Raw genomic sequence first — 12,677 nt, forward strand, 5'->3', positions numbered from 1 at the left:
GGAACCCCCTGATGTGTGGGCGAGGACATCTGGGGGTGTTCTGGCCTTCTTCCCTCAGCAATAGATAGCAGGACAAAGGAGAAGCAAAATTAGGGAGGGGGCCCATGTCGTTCCCCTATGGAAATAGCAAAGTGAATCATTGAGACAACATTCAGTGACTGGGTCAGGCTGACTGTCTCTAAAAGTCGTGTTCTAAATAAATTGTTTTATGGGGATGATTAAAGGTCTCGCTGTGCCTCTATAGAATCAGAGAGTTCTTGAGTTGGTTTCTGGAGCATTAACTTGGGTGAAGTGAGTGGATGTGACACATGCTCATACACAGGACTAAATTAAGCAAATATTTCTAACCTCAACATCTCCTTACCCCATGAGACCCAAACATATTTCTCAAGCATAACAGGCTTCCCTGAGCTCAGAGATAAGGTGAGCAAGGTGCTGTCAGAAAGTACTGAGGGCTGGGTGCTGGCTGAGCCAAGGGGGGTGTTGGAAGGGCTCTGGTCCTGGATGTGACACTAGAGCATGGCACCCGGCTTCAGAGTCAGTGCCCAGATTGTGTAGCCAGACAATCTCCTGTGACCCACGGAAATATGGACTCTGATGGTTTGGGTGTCAAGCCCTGGCTCCTGACCTCCAGATGCCTGACCCTGCTTGGGCTCTAGACTGCCACCTCTCTCTGTGCTCTTGGGTTTCCCACCTGCCCTGGATGGACATTCATGGGAGCAGCAGTCAGGCTGGGGTAGCCTTGCTGGGCTTGCTCACGGAGAACCTTCTGGGAAGCAAGGCTCCTGGAGAAGAACTCCAAAAGGCGTGGCCAGGACCCAAAATGGGTGGGTTGGCCAGGAGCTTTTTTCAGAGTGGGATGATGACTCTGCTGAGGTCCAAGGCTGTGCTTCCCCTGGGTTGGCTCCTGTGGTGTCCCATGTTCAGCCAGGCATTGTGGGGCCCAGCCTTGGAGGCCTATAGTTCCCTGAGCATATCACTCTCATAGCCCGAGAACCACTGGGGCTCCCCTCTCTCACCCTATTAGCTTCTCAGTACCCCAAACTGCCTGCCCAGCTGTTGGGGCTCAGTGAATGTGTGGGGCTGAATTTTTTGTGGCTGCAGGAGCAGCAAGGACAGAGGCAGCTCCCATCTTCACAGGAGGGTCTGGCAAAGCCACAGCTGCCCATTCTGCAGATGGGGCCATGGAGGCCCCCTACCAGCACCCTGATCAGCCCTCAGCCACACCAAGGCATTGTAGGCTGCCCAGGCCTAGCGGATGAGCTGGCTGATGTCCCATGAGTCATGAGGACGGGGCTGGAGAGCGCAGCCCTGCTGCCCTGCAAGAACATCTGCTGAGGACAGCTGTCTCCGCCCCGCGCTGAGCGGCTCCCGTGGGAATGTGGTGTGCAGCTTGGCAGACACTGGGACACAGCTCCTCCACCAGCCATGGCCATTTTCTGTGGGAGGGGGAGCTCAGAGCTCTGGGGCGTTTGTCACATCTGTCAGCGGCCATCTTTCTGGGACCTCACTGTCCTTTTTTCTCATTCTTTACTCTTTAATTTCTGGGAGGTCTGGGAAGGATGGGCCAGACTGGCCAGGAATGTTGTGGCCATGAGGAGCGGGGAAACATCCTTCTTGGTGGCCAATGTGAATTAGAGGGTCTCAGGCCAGAGTCTCAGCATGGGAGGGGGCCAGGCAGGGGCTAGGGTACAAGGCTGGGCAGCACAGCAGAGCAAAGCAGGAAGCTGCTCCCTCTTCAGTTGTCCTTGAGTGTTGGGACTCACCTAAGATTCCCAGGCCCACAGGTGGTGGGACCCCTTGGACCTCAGAGCCGAGGAATGAACCAGCTCTGGCCTCCCCTGAGAAACCCTGCTGCAGGCCAGCTGAGGAAGAGCTTCTGTTTTCACCTTGACAAGTTACAAGGGGTGGGGACCTCACAGCTCACCTCCTGCCCCTTCCCCAACTCCTCTTCTGTCTGGCATCCACCTGGAGGTGGCCCCAGGGCCTAGGGTTACTGCAGAGTCTGGGACTGAGACAGGAGAGACAGAAACAAGACAGTGGCCCGGATGTGGGCAGGGATGAAGTCTGGCTGGTGTGTGTGTGTGTGTGTGTGTGTGTGTGTGTGTGCGCGCGCGCGCGCGCGCGCACCTGGTCCTAGTGGCTGGGAAGCCTCCAGTCTAAGGCCAGTCACAGCCAGGTAGGAGGACCTGTTCAACCCTGGGGAGGGAGGCTCAGCTCACAGGATTTTCTGTTCTGCAGTGGGAATCGGGATAGCCCTGTGCCTCCAGGGCAGGGGCAGAGGCTGGGAAAGGAGCTGCTCCTGGCAGTTATCTGACCCCAAGAGGACTTGTCCAGCAGCGATGAGCTCATGGGCACAAGCGTAGAACTGGGTGGTGACAGGAAAGGAATGGCAAATGTTCTCCGGAGACCTGGAGGCTTGGGCCTTTCACATGAGCTCATTCGATAAGACATCCTCTGGCCTTGCCAGGCCAGGAGCCAGGGCAGCTGTTCCAAGTGGCCCTGTGGCCCTGGCCCTGCCCTACACACACACCTCTCTCTCCCTCTGTCTTTCTCACCATCCTTTCTCAGAAACCTCAGGCTGAGCCCAAGAAACCCAGCACTAAGATGACCTAGGCAATGCTGAACTTATTTGGATGATTGATGAACATTATTTCTAAAACCAATCTCTTATTTTGTGTGTATAGGGGAGGGCATGGCATATCCATCCAAGGTTATAGTTTTAGATTGAAATGTCAAAATAATATTAAAATACACAAGTCCCTCTGGTGATATAGCACCACCTGCCTCCTCCTCTCCTAAGCTTTCAGATCTTCCTGGCAACTTTTTGTGCCTAGCCAGAAAATGAGATGCACATATCTTGTAACCAACTTTCTCCTGTAACATTACTTCACAGTGTCCTTTCCCGTTGAATCTGTATGGTATACAATGGAGTAGTCCATCGTCAGGATTCAGACTGGTTTAGTGTCATCTGCTTAGACATTATAAAAGTAAAACATCTCTATACAAAGTTTCTCTTTTCTCCCTCTTTCCTTCCTTTCTCCCTCTTTTCCTCCTTCCCTCCCTCCCTTCATCCCACCCATCCATTCAAGGAACTGCTGGGTGAGGGAATTTGTAGCAAGGGATTCTCTGGCTTGGCAGCTATGTAGGGGCCTAGTCCACCTGGCATGGCTGGGTGTGTACTTATTGGCCTCTTTTTCAGCCTCTGTGCTAGGGCTGCATCTTTATTTGTGTTACATCCGAAGACCCTTGGAGTTAACTTAAATGATCTTCCTCTAATTTCTAAGGACTTTCTTAAATGCTTTATCAGATCATTAGATTTAGAAAAAAATCTTTTTTAGTTGTTGATGGACATTTATTTATTTATCTATATGCAGTGCTAAGAATTGAACCCAGGGACTCATACATGCTAAGCAAGTGCTCTACCTCTAAGCTACAACCGGAGCCCCTATTAGATATTTTTTTAATATATTTTTTAGTTTTCAAAGGACCTTTTTTAATAATTTTTTCATATTTGTAGATGGACATGCCTTTGTTTTATTTGTGTGTGTGTGTGGTTTTTTTTTGTTTTGTTTTTTAATGTGCTGCTAAACCTAGTGCCTCACAGTGCTAGGCAAGTGCTCTGCCACTGAGCTACAGCCCCAGCCCATTGAAGGACCTTTATTTTATTTATTTATCTGCAGTGCTGAAACTCAAACCCAGGGTCTCACATGTGCTAGGCAGGCGCTCTGAGCCCCAGCCCCAGCCCTAGATATTTTAACTACTATTTCTCACGTTTACCATGTCGTTTTCTTCCACTCTATTGCCTTTCTTTGCATTGGTGTATGAGTGCCTGCAAAGTTAAAGTACATATTCTAGCTTCACAGTCCCTGTACTTTCATTACTTGTCTCTTGACTAGGGCAGTTGTTCCAAGACCCCATGGAGAGCTGCAATCAGGTTTGCTTTGCTCCCCACTTCTCGCTAGACCCAGGCTGGGAAAGTCCACCTCACCATGTGGACCACAGAGGGGCTTTGGTTCTTGTGAACTGGGAACCTACATGGTGCAGATAGGAAACTGAGCTTAGAAATATTAAATACTAAGAACACCTTAGATAGGACCAAATCGAAGAGCCTGAACTTTGTCCCGGCCAGACACCAGCGTCTCAGTGGATGGGGTGAGCATACACTTTTACCTTCTGCTGTGGTTTTAAAAATAGTTGTGTGTGTATGCATGTGAGTATTTAATTCCAATCAGTCTGGAACATTCTGTGGTGAGTGGTGAGTAAAGATCTGCTATCCACATGTCATTACTATCCGTTTCCCTTATGAATGTAGTGATAATTGTTTCTTTCATCATTTTATATGCACTTGACTCATGATATACTAAACTCAAACATCTGCCCTATCACATAGTTTTGACAATTGTCACATGTATTCTATGGTCTGTAAGCATTTCCCCTGGTTTTACTTTAAGAAAATTACCTGAACTGTTGTTTTTCCATATAGAAGTCATTATTACTTTATAAAATTAAGTTTAATTTTAATAAGTTATATTTTATTTTCATTCAAACTCCTATTATAGATTTTTAATTTTATTGCATAATGGCCAGAGCATACAACATATACTATTTAAGGGATCTGAACTTTACTGAGATTTTTGTGCCTGCACATAAGCCCCTGAATTAGAGAGAAACCAATTCCATTACAAGGGATTCTGTGGGTCTTGTAGGTGGGAGGGGCTCCCAGGCGTGTGGCCTAAGCGTTCCTTTCTTTGGAGCCGAGGGTTGGGTTGGCTGGCTGTGCCCTAAGGAGAGGCCCAGGGCAGTTATGGAGTGGGCAGTGCAGAAGCAGGTGCGTGACCTTGGTGGGTCTGGGCTGCACAGTGACCGTGACCCTGCTATCTGTGCTGTGCTCCCTATCTAGTCCCAGGCACTTCTCGAGCCTGGGCTGTGTACTCCTGGGGGAATGAAAGGAGGGAATGATTAGCTAAGGAGACAGAGTCCCTTCCCTCAACTGCAGTGGGGATAACAGGAGCCTTACTAGGTCAAAGATATCCCTTTATGAAGGCTTCAGGTACATATTGACAGATTGCTCCCTGAAAAGTGGCAGAGACATGCCCCCCCAGGAATGTGGGGAGTCTTTTCCTTGCACCCTCTCGGACACAGGGTCTTCAGTCTCTTTCACCTCTGATAATCCAGTGGGTGGAGAGACACTCCCTGGGTTTTGTGGAAGTGATGGTAGTGATGTGCATGGTTTTCTTTTTCTTTCCCTCTTCTTCCCTTGGTGAACAGTAAGCTTGACTGTCTGCTCACAAAGTTACTGGCCTTTTGCAGACCTTGATCAACAACTGCTTTAAATATATCATTCATTTCCACCGGAGTATTCTTTTCTTTCCTGACTCATCTGTAAGGGTTATTCAGATATCAGCAACATTACTGCATTTGCTTCTCACACACCCAAATACTGTTCTCAGTTTCTGCTTTGATTTTCAAATATACATGAATGCCATATAGAAATGTCAATTTTCCAGATAGTCAAATCCATCATTTGTTGAATGGTTTTTAGCTTCTAGCTTTAGTGTCATTTTCAGAAAGACCTCCCCTTTCACCTCCCAAGATTCAATAAACCTTCACCAATTTTTTCTAGTACTTTTATTAAGTTTGGTATGTATTGGTTTATGTACACATTTTTACTTCTAATCCATCTGGAATTTATTAAGATGTGAGGTAGGGATCCAGCTTTATTTTTTTAACATGGAAAAATTTAAAGCAGGTGTTCCCAATCACCTACCACAATCATTTTTTTAAAAATCTAAATAAAAGTTGTAGATGAACAGAATATCTTTATTTTATATTAGATGATGTTATTTCCTGGTGAAAACTCTAGGGTAAATAACTTGCAAAACACACTCTCAGACTGAACAATTAAATGTGATTAATTCTTTTATCTGGTTATTTAACTCAAGAAAGTTTTGTTCAGAAGGAATGATTTTTTTTAATTATTGATTTTTAGCCATCTTTTTTTTTTTTTTTGGCAGTACTTAGTGGTCTTAGCCTTCACAAGTCCTCACGAGCTCATGGTGGTAAACCCGTGTTCCTGGAGCGTGTTTAACGTTTTCCTCTCTCTAGCACAGTTGCTGTGGGTTGGAGTGAAGAGGGGTGAGAAGGCAGCTCACCAAAAGTGATACCAAGTCATTAAAATGCAGTTTAGTAAGAAGGTGCAGGGGCTGGGGTTGTGGCTCAGTGGTAGAGCGCTTGCCTAGCATGTGTGAGGCCCTGGGTTCGATTCTCAGCACTACATATAAACAAATAAAATAAAGGTCCATTGACAACTAAAAAAAAAAAATGAAGAAGAAGGTGCAGAATTCAACTATTTCACTCTACTTGAGATTATATCTGATCAATGTCTCCCTCCTGGACCAGAGCTTATGGCATTAAGGTGCTAACCTCAGACATGCCAGGAACTGGTCTCTCCCTGAGCACATGAGGCTTTCTTTTCTTTCTTTCTTTCCTTTTTTTTAAAAAATATTTTTTTAGTTGTAGATGGACACAATATCTTTATTAATTAATTAATTAATTAATTTATTTATTTTTGTGTGGTGCTAAGGGTCAAACCCAGGGCCTCATACATTCGAGGTAAGCGCTCCACCACTGAGCTACAGCCCCAGCCCCAAATTCGCACCAATTTCTGCCCCTGGAAACCGAGGCCAAGAAAAAGAGCTTTAATCAAGGTGATGAGTTGTTTTACATCTAAAATCACTTTCCAAAATGATGAATATGAGAGGACTTCAAGTGGCCAAGTGATAGAGGGCCTGTGTCAGGTTCTGCTTCTGTAGCAGGATACCAGAGACTGGGTCATTCATGAACAGCAGAAGTATGTTGGACTCATGGTTTTGGAGGCTGGGACTGATTGAGGAGGACCCTCTTGATGTGTCATACCCTGGTGAAAAGTGTCATATGACAGAACAGAAATCGAGATAGGGAGGAAGGAGGAGGAGTGGGGAGATAGATTGAGCTTTAGATGGAACTCACAACCTCAAACTCTTTTATACTTGGCATTAGTCCATGACCTAAACACCAACCATTAGTCTCCACCTCCCAACACTGTTGCATTGGAAATTAAGTTAAAAAAGAGAGCAATGGAGCCACAATCCCCTTTAAGGGCATGCCCCCAGTGACCTAAAACCTCCAGCAAGCCTTCACCTTTTAAAGGTTCCACAGCTTCCCAATAGCACCAAGGTATAGACCAAACCTTTAGATCTAAACTATAGCTCATGGTAAGGCAGGAAGCTGGAGTGAGGAGGGGTTCATTTTGCTTTTTTTAATATTTATTTTTTTAGTTTTAGGTGGACACAATATCTTCATTTTTATTTTTATGTGGTGCTGAGGATCAAACCCAGTGCCTCACGCATGGTAGGCAAGCGCTCTACCTCTGAGCCACAACCCCAGACCCCCATTTTGCTTTTTAGTAACAACCCTCTCTCAGAACTAACCAGGATCCCACAAGGATTACCTTAATCCTTTCATATATAATCCTTATATAGCCCCAAACCCACCAGTGACCTAATGACCTCCCACTAGGCTGCCTCTTAACATCGACACCCTGGGTACGTAGCTTCCAAAGCTGGGACTCTTAGGAGACAAGACACATCCAAACTACAGCATCCATTGTCAGACACCACAACCCAGACACCAGTGGGGGAAAAATTAGAAGAAACAATTCAATAAGCTGGTATTTAAAAAACAATACCCATTTAGTTTGTACTGGGTGCTGTTTCAAGTGTTCAATAAGCTACTAGTTATTAACTTATTTATTTAATCTTAGTAGCAATTCCATCTCTATTAAATTTTTTTTTTCAGTGCTGGAGTTGGAACCTAGGACCTTGTTCTAGGCAAATTCTCTATCACTAAACTATACCTGCAGCCCTTCATCTTCAATTTATAGATGAGGAAACTGAAGCATATTGGAGTGGAGTAATTTGCCCAAGGTCACAACTAAGCAAGGAAGAACCCGATTTCAAACCCAGGGTGTTTGACTTCAGAGTTTGTACTCAAGAATAAAATTTTCTATGTCATGTACATTTGGGAGGTTGACAAAGGTGTATCACATGTCTGCTGGTTTGTTAAGCCACCTGTCAAACCACACCCTCTCATAAAACTGCATCAAGCAAGTCTCCCAGTATCATCCAAAACCTGCAGAAATTCACTATACCTACCTGATGGCCCAAGTGATGGTTTAGATATGTGGTGTCCCCCAAAAGCTCACCTGTGAGACAATGCAAGAAAGGTTAGAGGTGAAATGATTGGTTAGGAGAGCCTTAGCCTAATTGGCACATTAGGTCACTCATAGGGATTAACTGGTGGTAACTGCAGGTGGGTGTCCTGTGGCTGGAGGGGGTGGGTCGCTGGGGACAAGGTTTGGGGTTTGCATTTTGTCTGTGGTTCGGGGAGTTTTCTCTGAGCTGCTTTCCTCCACCATGCTCTTCTGCTTTCTTGTGCCTCACCTCCTGGCCAGAGCAACGAAGTCAGCTGTCCAAGGACCAAGACCTCAGAAACTGTGAGTCCCAAAATAAACTTTTCCACCTCTAGTTGATCTTGTCAGATCTTTTGGTCACAGTGGCTAAACAGCTGATTAAAACAGCCCAAATTAGATTTTCTCCCAAGATAGAAAAAGTGGTAATGAGTTTAGGACAAGAGCAAGACAGCACCGGCAGACAGATGTGTCTCACCGGCTGTCATCTGGTCCTGCTTTCCTGCTTGCAGGGGCTGCGTGCGGGACTGTAATGAGAAAACCTTAGATACTGAGATGGAAGTGTGTTGAATTTACTGACCATCAGTCGATAAGAGGTGGGAGGAAGAACTAGCTCTCTTGACGTATGCCTAGAAGAGTTTTAAGATGTCCTCATAGGCAAAAGATTCCCCAAAGAATTTGAACATAGCTTGTCCACCTCAGTCTTCTTAAAACAGTCACCTCCTTGGAGACCTGTGTTTTGGGGGAGGAGGAAAGGAGCTGGGATGAGGCAAGGATCATCCTTTGGGATGGCAGGAAGCAGGAGCGCCCAGCATCAGAGAGTCAAGGGCGTTCACAGAGTGGTCCTGTCATCCCATAATCAACTTTAGACAATTTTCATCACCCCAGAACAGGACATCAGCCCTGCGAGACAGTTGTGCCATGCAGCCTCAGTATTACCCGGGTATGCTTCAACATAGGGCTTTGCAAACATTGTTCATTAACAGTAACCTGGTTTTTGAAAGGCGTCCCAAAGGCAAGAAATCTCATTCATCAATGACTCTAACACAAGATCATAAAAGTAACTACATACTCTAAAATCAGTATTTTATGGCTTTAATATTTTAGTTTTATTTTTCCAGTACTTAGGATTGAACCCAGGGGTGCTCCACCACTGAGTTATATAGCCCCAAACCTTCTTATTTTTAATTTTGAGATTGGGTTTCCCTAAGTTGCCCAGACTGCCCTCAAACTTGTGATCCTCCTACCTCAGCCTCCTGCTGCAATTACAAGTGTGTGCCACTACACTGGGTATTGTTTATTTCTAATTGGTACATTACAGTTATACATAAAAGTGGAATTCATTGTGATATAGTCACACATGCACACAGCATAATTTGGTCAATTTCATTCCACAGTTCAAAGGAACATTTTTAAAAAAGAAAAATATAAAGATTTTTGTATGAGGGGCTGGGGCTGGGGCTCAGCAGTAGAGTGCTTGCCTACCACAAGCGAGTTGCTGGGTTCGATCCTCAGCACCACATAAAAATAAATAAATAAAATAAACATATTGTGTCCAACTACAACTAAAAGAAATATTTAAAAAAAGATTTGTATATGACAATAATAAGCCATCAGCAAATATTTCTAAAAATTCCATTAATTATAGCATTGTCAAAAATTTAATCCTAAATGCCAGGTGTGGTGGTACTGACCTGTAATCCCAGCAGTTTGGGAGGCTGAGGCAGAAGAACTGCAAATTTCAGGCCAGCCTCAGCAATTTAGGAATGCCTCAGGCAACTTAGTGAGACTCTGTCTCAAAATAAAAAATAAAAAGGGCTGGGGATGTGGCTCAATTATAAAGCGTCTTTGGGTTCAATCCTCAGCACGTGTGCATGCGCGCACACAGAAATCCACACACAGACATAAAGGAAAACCTAACTAAGTGGAAAACTGGACCATGTGCCTCCATAGGAAGAGTTACCCTTATAAAGGTGTTAATGCTCCCCAAAGTATGGGGAAAATTTAACATGATTCTGAACAAAACCTCAGTGACTCTGTGAAAGCTGAAACATTTTTAGGAATGATAAATAGACATGCAGATAATCAAGATTTTTAAAAAGAAAAATATTTTTAAAATTTTTTTTAGTCTTAGGTGGACATAATATCTTTATTTTATTTTTTATGTGGTGCTGAGAATTGAATGCAGTGCCTCACGCATGCTAGGAGAGTGCGCTACCACTTGAGCCGCATCCCTAGCCCCCACAAAAAAGAAAAATCTTAAGATATATATGTCTTCCGAGATACAAAAATATATTATAAATGCCAATTTAGGATGTGTTATTGGTAAAGGAATAAGTAAGTAGGCTAAAAAAATAATAATAAAATAAAATAGGAGGTCCAGAGATAAACCAAGTTCATAGAGTCAGCTCTCAGTGATTTCCATCAGAGGAACAGATTCCAAACACTAATAGCAAAGATGCACACGGGAAGAAGCATCCTTTGTGGATAACAGTTAGGTCACTCTTGGGTGCCCCCTGTTGCTGCACTGTGTCCTCCCTGCTCACCAGCCAGTGTCACAGGTCTCAGCATCTAGCTTCCCCTTTAGAGATTCATAGTCCACAAGAAAACCCCTAGCCTCGGGGAGTCTCGCTGGAGAGGTCCTGGGTAACCAGGCCATGGACTTGGTAGCTGGGTTCTCACTAAACTGCCAGTTCTTGGCAGAGTTGCTTTCCAAGATTCACTAGTCCAGTGCATTGGACCTGGTCAAAGCCCATAGATCCTGTTTCTGAAGAGAAGAGAGGTGGTCTCTTCTGGACAGGGCTGCCTACATCCTGGGTACCAGGCAGTTTGGGGACAGCTTTATCACCTCACATAGGCTACTCCCTCATCAGAGGACGATCCAAAGGCAGCACTGGTAGAGTCTTGCCTCTGGGCTTCTAGTCCTTCAGAGGCACCATGGCCTGGACTCCTCCAAGAACCTATCCAACTCAGAAGAACACTAAGAACCTAAGAACACTAAGAACCTATCTGCCTCTTAGTGTGCTGGGTAGTGCAGTGAGAACATCTTGTCAAAATATCAGCAATTGGCATAGAGGTATGTGCAGACTGAGAACTTGGTCTTCTCTGCGGGCAGAGGTGGGGAAGATGTCATCAGTGTTTTGAAACAGTTCAGTGACTTTCTTCAAAGAGAACAAAAACAATGACACCTGAATAAGTGGGTGGGTTCGTGGTACGTCTGCACCTGACAAGATAATTCTGGTGAATGTGAAATTTGAGAATTTGGTTGAAAACTCTCACAGACACTCTGAGGCAGTGACATTCCCAGGCTTCCACCTCATGGCTGCTGGAAGGGCCTGGCCTGTTTGTTGTGGGAAGAGGTGACATGGGAGGATTTAAATATTTATCCTCAGCACCACATAAAAATAAACAAATAAACAAATAAATCAGCAGCAAGAGAAGTAGCCCAATCCAAAGGGGAGAAGTGAGAAGGGGGAACCAAGAAGCAAGTCCGGAGGGACTCGGGGGCAGAGTTCTTGAGGAAAGGCCCCACTGCTTCTTCACAGTGGTAGCCATAGGACCTGGGTCTCTGCCAACCACCTTACATATCTCCTCTCAGTCATTCACAAGTCAACTGTCACTATCCCCACCTCACAGGTGAGAATGCTGGGACCTGGCCCACGGCCGGGGGCTGTCAGGTGGCAGAGGTGGGCTTCAGTTCTCTCTGAACCCCTGTGTCTTGCCTCTGTACAAAGCAGGCACCAGGGAAGTGTTGGTTGGAAAGAATGATGGAGGATGCACCTTGGGATGGGGGACACTGGCAACAGAGAGGGGGAGCTGACTGCGAGGGGGGAGAGGTTTTCACCTGGCATCCCTTGGCACCTTTTACATATTGCACTAAGTGAGTGTTATTTTTCAAGACAAATATACAAAATAATAAAGAGGACTAATATCTCCCAAGCTGAATGAAAGGCCACTTTTGAGGGATCTACAATCAGTGTAGTCCTGTTTTCAAAAATAAATTGTTCTAAGCCCAGCAGGATGCTTTGACTACTTTCCATTCTCATACCCTAGAAAGAGTTGAGGCAAAAGGGCAGGTGATTGCTTATAGCAAGAATTATAGAAAATGGGGGCTGGGGTTGTGGTTCAGTAGTAGAGCGCTCGCCTAGCATGCACAAGGCACTGGGTTCAATCCTCAGCACCACATAACTGTAAAATAAAGATATTGGGTCCACCTAAAACTTAAGAATAAATATTTTAAAAAAGAATTATAGAAAATGGTTAATATTACACTTTATTTCATTTAATTTTTAAAATTAAAAATTATAATTTGAGGCTGGGTTGTGGCTCAATGGTAGAGTACTTACTTTGCACACATGAGGCACCAGGTTCGATCCTCAGCACCACATAAAAATAAACAAATAAATATATTGTGTCAATCTACAACTAAGAATTTTTTTTTAACATT

The 12,677-nt window shown here is 44.9% G+C and overlaps 1 long non-coding RNA gene across 1 annotated transcript; it reads right to left on the minus strand.

Moving 5' to 3' along the window:
- Positions 1-6,003: 6,003 nt before the first annotated feature.
- On the minus strand, positions 6,004-12,636 carry LOC144255295 (uncharacterized). Its single transcript, XR_013343712.1, has 4 exons — positions 12,577-12,636; positions 8,811-8,962; positions 8,196-8,245; positions 6,004-6,116 (listed from the first exon to the last, which is right to left on the minus strand). It is a non-coding gene; the product is annotated as an uncharacterized LOC144255295 (long non-coding RNA).
- Positions 12,637-12,677: the final 41 nt, after the last annotated feature.

Source organism: Urocitellus parryii, chromosome 1 (genome assembly GCF_045843805.1).
Source record: "Urocitellus parryii isolate mUroPar1 chromosome 1, mUroPar1.hap1, whole genome shotgun sequence".
Taxonomy (NCBI): Eukaryota; Metazoa; Chordata; class Mammalia; order Rodentia; family Sciuridae; genus Urocitellus; species Urocitellus parryii.